Genomic DNA, 13,128 nt, shown 5'->3' with positions numbered 1-13,128 from the left:
CTCTCTGCTCCCACTTGTAGTTTGGACGGGAAGAGTGGCCTTTGTGCAGTTCTCCACGTGGAAGAGGAGGCAGGTGAGAAATGCCTAGGGCATGGCTATGGTGCTCTCACTGAAATATTCTTACATTAAGTCCCCAAGCTCAATTTTGAGCTTGTTTTTGAGGTAAGAGTGTAAGAATAATAATTTCTAAGATAAATTAATGCTGCTTCTCCTCTGCTTTGAATGAAGCAGGATGCTGAAGGCAGCAGAAACTACACTAAACCATGCATTAGTGCTATCCAAGAAAACTAGAATTACTGTAGAATAACCAACTAAGAGGACCTATTTTCCCCATTCAGGAATTAAATCCAACTCTTCAAAACAGTTGAAGAGACCAAATTGTTTGTGTGTTTATGGATTGTTATGACTCAATGTGAGTTTGCAGTGCAGTAAAATAGCCCCTGGGAAATAGCTGTTTTCTGGCTTTGCTGCCTTTCCAAATCCAGACAAGTGCAGAACTGTTACTGTCACATTCCTGCTTCATGGAAGGTATTTTGTGAAGATACTTTGGCTAATTTGGATCACTGCACTTTGCCAGTGCTACAGCAAGGAAGAAGTCTTGTACTGGCTCTGCATCGGTATTTAAAGGGAATTATTAAGGAAATAATATTTCTTAGAAGTTTCCTATTAGGTCGTAGGGGAATTTGGCAAGAGTGCTAATACTACAGGAGCTCTAAACTTACTGTGGCAGTGGCGTGTGAATGCAATAATGCTGTTACACTTTCACTACAAGCTAAAAACAAAAATCCAAGTCCATGAGGCTGAATGAAGAATAGATTCATTTATATTGTGTATGTCTACACTCTCTACACTAAAATTTTCCTATATTTGGCTTATTGCTGCTTGTAGAAATACCCTTGTCTTATGACGTGGTCCTCTTTTGCTCTGTAAGGAGATTCTTTAGAGGCATTTTGAGATCTTGCTGATGCTACTCCTGTAAAAGGAAGCTCTGACAGTGAAAAGCTTGTGAATTTACTTTTACCTTCTGGAGACTAGTTAGATTTTGTTTAGTGCCCAGTATACAAAGTGTGGAAGTTAAAATATAAAAGGTACAACATTTACCCATTTGAATTGTTACTTCCAGTGTAATGAACTTCATGGTAAAAAGGAGCAATTTCTTAAAAGTGTCTGCTAAGCTTTGCAGGCACATAGGGTATCAAAAGCAGAAGAATATCTTTGTTCATAGCTGTTCCTCTCTCTAACCAAGAAGCACAAAAGGGGGTTTTTGGTTTTTTGGTTTTTTTTAATTACAGCTTGAATACAGAATACACTCTGTCAGAATACACTCTTCTGGGCTGTGATAAATGTTTGCCCTCACTTCCCACTTGCACAGAACTGGTGAAGTTCCCTAGGGCTTTCAGTCTACCAGTCTAAAGTCTAAAATACATCTGTGAGTACTTTTAGTTTTTTTGTTAATAATTTCAACCAACAAACCCTTCATGAAGGAGAGCGTCAGTCATGACTTGCTATAAAATGTTATTTTGCTTTATATTGGAGGAAAAAGTTAGTGGGTTGAGAGACTTAAATTTCTGGACAGCTCATGGCCACTATTTTAATATCCTTTCTGAATTTAGGTAATATTTTGTAAATGATACATTGGGCAGCAAAGAAATTATATTGCTATTGTGAATACTCATAGAAGTTTGATCTTTCACCCATTCTAAGACACAAAATAAGCTACAGGAAAAATGCAGATTTTTTTTTTCCAAGGACTGAATTCAGTTAACACATACTGAGTTCTACTTTGCAGTATGCTCTTGAGCCCCTTATCTCTTTAGGTTTATCTTAATTAAATCCAACATTAAATTAAGCCCATTAGTTTATTTTTCTGGTGCATGGCATGAAGAGAAGTGATGGAAGATGAAGTTAGGTGCATTGCAAGGCTGAAGCTTAATTGCAGGTTCAGGGGAGGAGAGCAGACCATCAGCAGGGCTGAGCAGCTGTCTCTTCATGGTAGGACATCACTGTGCCCTTCTCTGAATGAGGCCTCATTAGAGGTAAGGGAAAAAATTAACTGTTCCATGAAGTTTTCATGTACAGGTTTTAGAAAACCTTCCCCAAGTGTACTGTTTCTGAAACAACATCTGGGTCTATATGTGCAGCTGAGAGGTTATATAAGCAAATTAATGTTACACCACAGTGACCGTGGTAACATTTAGCAGAGGGAAACCCCGTAAATACCAGAAGGAAAAAATTACTTGCAATAACTCATTGAACAAATCAGTAGAAAATCGGGTTATTTTCACTTGGTTTGCTCTCTCATCTTTCATATGCCTCATAGTCACTTTATTTGTCCTCCCCTTGTACACAAACATTCCCATCTCCAAGTACCAAGAAAGGGAGGCAGGCCTGTCACTTAATGATTTACTGTTGCTGGTGTAGCCTTTCCAGCACTGGCATCTTAGTACTCCTGCCACTTTAATATCTTTGTGTGATCCAGAATACCTATAAAAAGTTGATATTCAGTGGTGAAGAAGTTTCAGATTTCTTTATGAAGACAGTAGAGATATCTTTGAGTGTGTGTTGCAGTGGCAGAGGCTGTAAAACCAGGCTTGAAATCAATTCAGACCCTGTCCTATTTCAGCTGTCAGATGATGAAGCTGTGGAGTGGCTCAGCCTGGTCCTTCTGGTTGGTGCATTAGGAAAATGCACACTCCAGCAAAGTACATGTAAAAGCAATGCTGTGTTGATTCAGTTAAATGAAATCCCCCAAACACCAAAATTGATTCATACAAAAAAAAAACTCCACCCAAAACCATAAAAATGCCAAAACAACCTTATTACTTGGGAGGCTGCAGGGGGCTGCAGAAGCCATCAGCAGCTGAAAGGAAGCAGTAGGGCTGGCTAAAGCCAGCTGAAGTGACTGAAGCTACTGAGGCTGGACATCCACCCAGGCTCTGAAGGTCTGAGCTGCACACTCGCAGGGAGGAGGCAGCAGTGAAGGCTGTCTGCAAACAGGGCTTGTCCCCCACAGGGTTTGGTTTCTGCCTCTGCTCAGCATGGTCCTGTGGTGTCTCAGCAGTGCCTAAGGTTTTGGTGGTGCCTCTTGATGCTGAGAGCATGGCTACTGCCCAGGGCAGAGGTGTGGGGAGCAGCAGCCCTGGGAGCCCTGGCAGCACTGGGCTCTGCTCAAGGGTTTCCTCACCCAGGGGAATTCCCAGTCGAGTTGTGCACACAGCTCTGTAAAACACTCCCTGCAACACCCCTGCAGCCTGAGGGGTCAGCCCTGGATTTCTCCATAGGGACCCAAGGATGGGTGTCTTTTTAGCATGTGTCGCAGTAGAGTGTCAGGGAGTGTGGCTTTGCTGCCAGCCCCTGGTGGACCCTCCTTCAAGTGTCATGCAAATGTATTTTCTGAGTTCTTGCTTTCCACACATCTCTGAGGTCTTGGCCTGCCACCTCGCAAAGTTCCAAAACCAAAGTAAGTTTCAAGATGCTTCCCCAGCAGCTTTACTAAAAACCCGAAACGTTGCTCTGGGTTTCTGGGTTCTCAGACTGCTGAGAAAAAAATTATGCTGTTGGAGGCAGTCTGGGTTCGATGACAGCACAATTCTTCCTTTCTCTCTGTGTGCCTTTGCTTGTTCTCTTCCCTTTTTTCAAGACAGTGCTTCAACCTTCTTGTGAAACCCCTGTGGTTTATTAGAGGAGTGCAGTGGCAGCAGCAGCGCTTTAGCCCTGTGTAAATATGACTACAGGGGCTCACAGAGCACCTTCAGTGATTTGGAACTAATGAAATGCCTTTCCCCAGGATTTTATCCTAAAATCCGGCCAAAGAATGGACATCAGAGAGGATATGCCTCTGCATAGTCACCACAGGTTGCTGCAGGTTGAACAAACTCTTTTATCACATCAGTGCATTACTACCTAAACCTCTGGGGGTCTTTCACATTGTTGCAATGTCAGATACAGTTATGGTAACAGTGGCAAGAGCTTTGGTGAAAGGCAGTATTGTGATCTGACAGCAAAACCTGTCCTAAGGTATTCATTAAATTGTTCCAGGCACCAGGACAGCCTATGATTATGTCAAACAGGGGAGAAATTGTACGCTCTGCTTTCCTGGTATGCACGAACTTAATCTGAAAGTCTGCCTGGGAAGGTTGAACACAGACAGCTTTGTTTAGGAGAGCTCCAAACTGGCAGAGCCCATCACCCCAGAGGGTCACCTGGGGGGGACTGCCTGTGCCAAACATCTGTGCTGCTGTGGGAATGCTTTCTGTGGGTGCAGGTTACAGCTGAGCTTGTCCAAGGGGTTCCCTCAGATGTCAGAACATTTGGATGTTCCCAGCAGATGCAGTGCTATCTGTAGCTCAGGCTCTCCTCTGTACTTCTGGAAAGTGGTCCCCAAAACAGAAGCTGGAGTTCCCCAGGAAGCAGCTGCGTGGGGAACTCTGGGCTCCTCCTGCAGGAGAAACCACGCTCCAGGAAGTGTTTAGTGTGGGCTTTTGACACGGAAAGGGCTGGTTCTCACAACAATAATGAGCCTTGTGGGACTTCTAGACCTTACAGAGAAATTACCCACCAGGGTATTCCTTAACCCTGCCAGGAAGAGGTGCTGGTAGAGTCAGGTTTGAGACCAACCCTTGTGGTCATGTAATGCAGAGTGGGACACCAACATGCAGGGGCTCCTGATGGCTCAAAGAGTGAGCCAAGTGCTGGGAGCAGGACACAGCCAAGGGCCCTCAGGGCCATGTTCAGGCTGCAGAGCTGAATGCCACAGTGCCTGGGTTGTGGTTTCTACAAGGCACACTGCTTTTGAACTTTACTGGCAGTCTTTTGATTTTATATTTTTTTTCCTGCAGCTTGTAAAGAGCATTGTTGGAAAAATCCCCCAACCTTCATCTAAAAATAAATCTGTAGTCCTTGCAGTTAAAAAAAAAAAAAAGAAGAAGAAGGAAAAAAAAAACAAAAAAATCCCAATAAAACAGCTAACAGCTGACATAAAAACAAGACCTGCAGGCATTAAAATAGTTCAGAAATCAGATAAGAATGTCCAAAATGTAACTAATTTTAAATTGCTTTGTAGGCAGGTTCACCTCATGTTTTGGCCTGAGGCATACAGATAGCAGCTGACATGACTTTTCAGCATTTTGGATTGACCACACTGCTTGTCCCTGCTGCTGCTCCAATTTATCAGCTTTGTTTAAAGATCAAAGCATTTAGTATAAACAAGTTGAAGCTGGAAACAGTCTGATTTCTTACATGTTTATTTCCTCTGTTAAGGAGAAGAATTACCTAATCCAAAATTGTTATCATTTTTTCCAAAAATTCAAAGTGGAGAAATAATTTTGTTGCTTTGCAAGTAGAAAAACAGTTTAAAAATGGGTGCAGAGGCTGCAGAACCAAGGCCTGCCAAGAGGAATCCAATCTGGCTGAATTGGCAAAATCAACAGTCAAGAGAAAGAAAGAAAGGAAAGAAAGAAAGAAAGAAAGAAAGAAAGAAAGAAAGAAAGAAAGAAAGAAAGAAAGAAAGAAAGAAAGAGAAAGAAAGAAAAAGAAAGAAAGATCTATGCCATCACAGAAGATGCAAAAGCCTCTAGAAGCTTCATGATCTCAATTCGGCCCAGAAAAGGAACCAGCAAAGAGCAGCTGTTTGACAGCTATGAACCATGAGTGAAGTGAATGTGAGCATCTGGCCAGCTCAGAGCATGGTGAGTAACAGGGATTAGGGACCTGGGAAAACTTCCAGGAGAAGGAATTCCAAGGAGCAGTGGGTCCCATCTTGGCAGTCACCTGTTTGGGTGACAAATAAAAAGAGCCAGAATTTGCAGATCAGAGTTTATCTGGTCCTGCAAAAAGTTTCATGGGTTTTAAGAGAGAAAGAAGCGGCAGATTGTTGTGCCCAGGCTACTGCAGGTGCTTGAGGGATTGCCTGGGAGAAGACCTGGATTACTGCACAGTTTTTGCTTGTGCTAAAAATGCTGCTGCCCTGCACTGCTGCAGGACCATCGTCAGCAAAGAGGAATGGCAAAAATCCATGGCAATTTGCAGTTACTTAGATAAAGCAGAATTAAGGAAAGATCAAATTCCTGCTGGAGTCCAGGTTTTGTTAAGCAAACACTGCCACTTCCTTTCCTCTCTTCATCTGTAATAAGAGTTTCGTATTGCCTTTTGGGCTGTGAAGGGATCTTTATTTTTCATTTACTCAAGAAAAGGAATCAGATGACCTTGGTGACAGCTATCAGGTCATGCTTTTGAGACAACATGCTGAGTGGCAATGCTAGGATCTCCACCAGCACTATCAATTTCCACAGCTTATTGCTGAGGAAGGAGGAACACAGGCTGCTCCGTGCTGGCCACAGCAGGACTCTCAATCCCTGTAGCATGCCAGGCAAACTGCATGTTAAAGAAAAATGCCACAGATGCTTAGGCCTGGGAGACAGCTGGGGGTAAAGAATAACTGGCCAATGCAGCCAGAACAGGCAGCAGGGTGATACCAGGTACCATCTTTACAGCATCTGAAACACTTCAAGCTCCCTCCAGGTCTCCAACGAAAGCCAGGGGAAGGAGGCAGTGGAATGAGTGGCCAGCCCCCATCTAGGCAGGCTAGCACCTGCTCTGCTCTTTCCTGGTTAGATCTTCATTTAAAACAGGTCAGAATATGTCTGGGCCTTAGGTGATGGCACCTCCTGTGGTGTGAGAACTTCGTGCTCCGACCACAGGAGAAAATAGCAATGCTGCAGTTTGCTGCTTGCACTGTAAAATGGATTTGCCAAGAGCATGGGTGGTTAACACAAAAGAGCTGCAAGTGAATTGTGTAGTAAGTAAGAAATCTATAAACTTTTGAATTATGACTTCTAGCTGATATGTGGTTATTCTAGCTGAATGCTTACTTGGTACCATGAATATCATGAGCCCCAAACCCCTTCCTTGTAGCCACGGAGAGATTCTCAGTCTTCTCTTTGTCATATTGCTTTCCTATGAGAGCAACACAGATTCCAATCCCAAAATCAGTGTCCAGCCATGCTGGAGAAGTTACTACAGCTAGGTCCTTATGAACAAGTCACACAGCAGCCTGGGAAGGGAACCTGCAGGGGAAAACAGCCAGTGCAGAGAGCCATGCAGCCACACATCTGGGTGGTTTTACAGAGCCCAGCTGTGACTCCTGCGGGTGTCATGCATGTTGATGGTTGGAGGGATGTGGGTGAGTTTCCCCTGGCAGGAAATTGGATTGCACGCTCCAGGGACTGTGCTGCAGGGAGAGCCACAGTAAGGGGGGAAACCACAAAATTATTTAAAAAATGTGTTTGGTGTCCAAAATAAACTACCGGGGTGGAGGTACTAGAGATAACAGGTGTCTTGCCCAGTGCCTTAATTCAGTGGCTTAATTCAGTGCCTTATGGGTGACTGAACCCTACATAGCTCAGAATCCTGACACTTTCTAGACACTGGCAGAACTGGAAGACCAACTGCATCTTTAAAAAAGAAGAAAATCCCTGCTAACTATCTGTTCTTCTCCATATTTTTGTGTCTGTCTGTCTCTATGGGCAGCAACTGAACACTTCTATTTTGCATGTCAATATAATTTCACTTTTCTTTCACTTAAAATTTGTTTCAGTTTGAGGTGGCTGATGTCAGGCTGGCTGGCAAACTACCAGTATCTCATTCTCTAGGGAACAGCAGTCCCAGATGGGACTGTGCAAGCAGGCCACCAGCTGCAGGCAAGGTCCATGTGGATGCAGAGCATTCTGCTCCAAGTGTGAGGGCTGGTTTGAAGCAGAAAAGGCAGCTGGGAACTGGAGTAATGCTGGCACAGCCTGGGACAGGGAACACCCAAATCCTGGCTGCCTCCAAAATTATAATCCTTTTCCTTTTCCTTTTCCTTTTCCTTTTCCTTTTCCTTTTCCTTTCGACTAAATCTATGTGTCACCTCATGTGAGAGCTGCAAATATCCTTACAGGTGTTGGCCCAGAGATTAATTTGCTAATAAATATTATTCTGTTAATTATACATCTGCCATGGGTTTTCCTCAAATACCAGATGCTGCTATGTGAACAGCACTGTTATCTAGATAGGTTATCTCACACCCTGCCTCCCCCACTTTCCCATTTGTCTCCATTTTGTGATGCCCCAAATGCCTGTGGCTGCTGGCCATCCTTACTCCCATGGATGCTTGGGACAACACAGTTCTGGAGCTGCCAGGTAGAAGGGGAGCTACTGGGGGTAAGTCAGAAAAGAAATGATGCAACTCTTAGAAATTAATGACATAATAGCAAGTAGGGCAAGACAGGAATTAATGATTATTGCATACTAAGCTGGTTATGCATCCAGGTTGAGACATGCAGAGTGGGTGGGCTGCACTCAGCTGGGAGGAGCAGGGCACACAGCCAGCCCTGGACAATGTGTGTGTTTGTGTGCCTGGTGGCAAGCAAATCCGTCACCCTCTTCAGAGAGTGGTGCAAATGGGAGTGGGGTCTGCCAGATGGCAGACATCCGGCAAGGCACAAGGAGACAGCCCAGCGTGGCCACATCGTGCGTGGCAGGCAGCACACTGGGGCTGTCCCCAGATGGAAACGTGCAAACCACAGTCCTGGGCAGAGCTCAGGGAACACTGACAAAGTCAGACCCCAACTCCCCAGACTCCTCTGAGAAACTGAAAAATCAGGATGACAGTCTGGATCAACCTCATCTTCTAAGATTGCACAAATCTGGAGGAAATGGCAAGCATAGATGTGGCTGAGCTGATCTTGGAGCAGGGCTGTCGGAAGACAAACTGATTGACAGCTCATTAGTTCTGGAGCTAATTAGAGTCTGGCTTATAATCTGCAGCATTTCTGTCTCTATAAACCTGTCTATGCACCAGACAGAATACAATTCCAAAATGAAAAAGCACGAGGAATGCAAATACGTTCCCTTTTTCAGCCTCCTTTGCTAGTCGCTCTCCCTTGGCAGCCACAGGACAAGGTATCCTAGAGCAGCTGAATGCCAGTGTGGAATAGGGAGGGGGAATTTTTATGTAGCTGTTTTCTCAGTTGCATCATGCTACTACTCCCAAAAATGGAATTCCATGAAATGAAGACAAGAATGACTGGAAGGAAAGAAAGCGTTTTCTTTCCTTTTTTTTTTTTTTTGGTTTGGTTTGGTTTGGTTTTGTGCTTTCTTTTTTTTTCTCTACAGCATCCAGTCTGTATTTAACTAAGTTTCATGCTTTTTTACAAAACTTTTTGGTTTTTTTCTCCCTTTCAAGGCAGGCTGAGGAAATAGAGCAACATGAGACTCACCTGTGTCCTCCTCCCCTGCCTGGCCTGCCTCAGCTCAGCACACAGGTGGACAAAGATGAGCTGCAGCTCCCTGGGGAGAGGGTATTTACTTGAGACTTCTAGCTTAAGCAATGAGCCTCTGTGCTACACACTGAATCACTGCTCTGTGTGATAAATCAGGCCAGTCTTTTAGCTTCACATGTCCTTTAGTTTTATTCTTATCTCATATGAGCCCAAGAGAAGGCTGAGACATCTGTCTTGATCCAAGAAAAAACAGATAGCTTAGAATAGTTGATTTAATTTACACCAAGAAACAAACCTGCTTAGGCAAGCCAGTAAATATTTTTGAAGCCAGCTACTGTTAAGTTTTTCTGAGTTCCACCTTATTCCAGAAACAAAAAGACCTTGCAGAAACACCACGATTTGGGTGTTGGTCTGTGACATATTCTAACATCTTCTGTGCAGCAGCTCTTGAGACCACGATGGGGTGTGTGTTTGTGTCAGAGATCAGCAGAAAGGTGTTTTGTAAAGGTACAAGGCATTTCCATGCTGCCATGATATAATGGGTTGTTAGTGACTTGTCAGTTCATGTTTTCAATTACTGTTATTACTATTATTTCTAAACTGTGGGAGTTTCTAAAATTGCTTTATATCAGATAATAAGTATACTCTTTCTTCAGTTGCACTAATTAGAGTTCTGAGTATGATTCTGCCACCTTGATGGCTCCAAGAGCTGGGACTGGTTACCATATACACAAAGCTGTTAGCTCTTTTCCATAAATAAATTACAACCTTAAAGTTTTAACTCTTGATGTCCCAAAGACCATCTTTCCTACCTCTGGCTTTTCCATGGCTCATTCCTGTTATTTCTGTAGAGTTTCTCTCCTATCAAATGATGTATCCCGCAAAAAAAGTGAATCTTTTTGTTCAAAATAAAAGTGCAATCTCTAAGCAATACCCATCCCACGGCATGTTGCTGTAGAGCACATTTCTTTGAAGCTTCCTGAGTGAACAGCTCCCATATTATCTTCTCCTGGGCCGCTCTTGTGTTTCCTCCCAGTTGTGCATGCATTTCCCAGCCCTGGGAGGGGACACTGCTGACCATTGCCAGGCTACAGTCTGGAGCAGCCTAAAAATGCTGTGCATGCCCATCTATCTGAAAACAAAGCTGGTGAGCAGTGGGTAGAGCGGAGAAAAATCTTGCTTTTAAAAACTGCCTTAAAAAATATATCTGAGTTTGGCCAAAAAGAAGCAAAGTAGCAAAGCAAGTCAGAGCAAAAAGAGGGAGGGATTCAATAGCATGGCACTATTGCTTACAATAAGCTTCATGTAGGTCATTATACCAGAAAAAGTGTTTTCCTGAAAATGTTATGGTATTCCACAGGTCAGAGCCCTAAAGGGGCATTGCAAAGGAAGAACAAACCAAAGAAAGAAAGAAAAAAACTCCAGACCATATGAAACCTTGTAAAATGGTCCACAAGGACTTGCATTAAAGTGGGGAAAAGGGACTAGGTTAACTAATAGAAATGGCTGAAATTTTTTTAAAGCCTTGTTTCGGAGACTGTGTATGCACTTGATGGTCCACCTCCTGTCTGTAGAATATAATTTTCTCAGAGAAAATCTAAATTTGCCCTTTTAATGACTGGAAGTTGACCAGAGCCCAGAAACTGTGGCATAACCAGCTCTATTTAATCAGGTAAACTGTTTTGCTTCTCACCAGACTATGCTTGCATGTCATTCACTTCCCTGATTACCCTCTCACCCAGAAATTTGCTGCTCTCCTATTTCCAAATGAAGCATCTCTGCTCATTTTCTTATAGTATGAACAAAAAGGAGCTGCTGGTGGATATTCATTATAATGAATATCCACCATCACCTTCCAGACCCATTACACAGCCTCTCCCTTTCTCATCACTGAGGGAGGGTTTCCTATCTGAGAAATAGCTTATAGTATGAACAAAAAGGAGCTGCTGGATATTCATTATAATGCTGGATATTCATTATAATGCTCACTTCACACCTTAGGTTTGCCATCACCTTCCAGACCCATTACAAAGCCTCTCCCTTTCTCATCACTGAGGGAGGGTTTCCTATCTGAGAAATAGCTTAAATTGCTTAGGTAGCAAACACATCCTCCATGGAACCAGCGGGGTGGGGAGATGAAATAGAGAGATGAAATGGCCCTCTGGGAGCTCAGGACACCCTGCTGGTAACTGCCTGCCTGTGTTGGCACACAGGACACCTCCCAGCTCCAGCTGGGGTCCAACCACTGTGAACTGGTAGGTGGCTTTCCTAAAGATGCAGGAGGAGCCAAAAGGACTCTTCCTTTAAACATGCTGAGGGCAGAACATATTTGGTTTATTTCAAGGAAAAAAAATATACAAATTCTCATTTTTCTAGGATATTTCTTTCATATCTAGCAGGTCTATTTGTAGCAAGTGTTTCCATCAACACTATGAGACAGGTCCTCAACCTAACCTATCAATGGTCCACTTATTGCATACAATCAATACATCCTTCTTTCTGAGGTAATTGGGTCTATTAATAAAGCAAACAAGAACCAAATCATAAACATGAGATCAAAACACTGCTCATGGCTTGGTTTCTGCTAGGGGCCACATTGGAGGTGTGATGAAATCAGACCCTTTTCCTTGGTTTTTGACATGCTGAGAACACATCTTGGGGTGTCAGAATGCCAAAGAAGCTGTGTAAGTCTTCCTTGAAAGCTGCATCCCAAAATAAACCCCCTGTCTTCAGGAGAACAGTACCAACCCATTACACACTGCTGTTGAGGAAGATTTTAGGTCATTAAGATTCAATGAGTAATATGTTTGAAAATGCAATTTAAAAGTTTTTCAATCATTCATGAAAACTCTTTTGATGCAGAGTGAAGCTTGATAATATCTGTGATTGTGCCTTGACTGATGAAAGATCTGAATGGAAACTTGTACAGTAGGTAATATTTATTCTGGCAGTGTGTCAGTAGGCAATGTCTACTGCTTTTATTGCTTTGTGGAATAAAAGTTTTGAATTTTCCTCAGTACTGAACCATTTATTGTCTTGAAATTGGCAGCAGTAACACCCAGCTGGATGCCGGTATGTTTTGTGTTTGCGAACAGACTGATCCATGGGAAACAATCTAGCAGACAAATCAACTTCGTTATGAATTAAACAAAATCTTTACTTGGGTATGAGACATTTGAGCCTGAGGGAGCTATTATTTTGGAAAAGGCCCATAAAAGGATGTTTTAAGACAGGGACTTTGTGAGTTTTTATGATATTCTTAGACTGCCTTTAGTTATGCCTTGCTTTGCATAACACAGTGGATTTTATAAAACAATTACTTCTATGTAAATGGTAATTGGGTCCAAAACTCTGAGATGAAAGTCAGAACAGTGCTCGGTGCTGGGCCAAACCAGTGAGATGCTTAAATTGTTCCTCTTCTGCCTGTCCCCAGGACAGGAACTGCCATTTCCTATCTGTATCTCTATTGCACAGCACTGAGAAAATCTTTCTTATAAGCAAAGAGAGAGGTAGAAAATTTACCCAGAAATAACTGAGTGCTCAGTACCAAAACTAAGCATAGTATGAAGAGATAGCTCTGTGTGCTTAGACCCAGTCCTATAAATTCTCACAGCCTTGTGAATGTCATGGGATCTGATGTCTTCTTAATTCCCCAGCTGATGGTAATCAAGGAACCACATGATAACCTTTACTTCATTAAAACAATGAAAAAAATCACATGTAAATAACTCACTTTGTAATTACTGAGTAAATATGAAGCCAGTCTTAAATCCTGAAGGTAAATAAATCACCTGATGGTAATTCTGACCCTTTATTCACTCTTCATGGGTTATCATTCCCAGTGTTTCTTAGCTGCTTCTTAGACACG

Source organism: Passer montanus, unplaced genomic scaffold (assembly GCF_014805655.1).
Source record: "Passer montanus isolate IOZ18808 unplaced genomic scaffold, ASM1480565v1 scaffold16, whole genome shotgun sequence".
Lineage (NCBI taxonomy): Eukaryota > Metazoa > Chordata > Aves > Passeriformes > Passeridae > Passer > Passer montanus.
The sequence above is the reverse complement of the archived record's forward strand: the minus strand, read 5'-3'. Positions refer to the sequence as shown.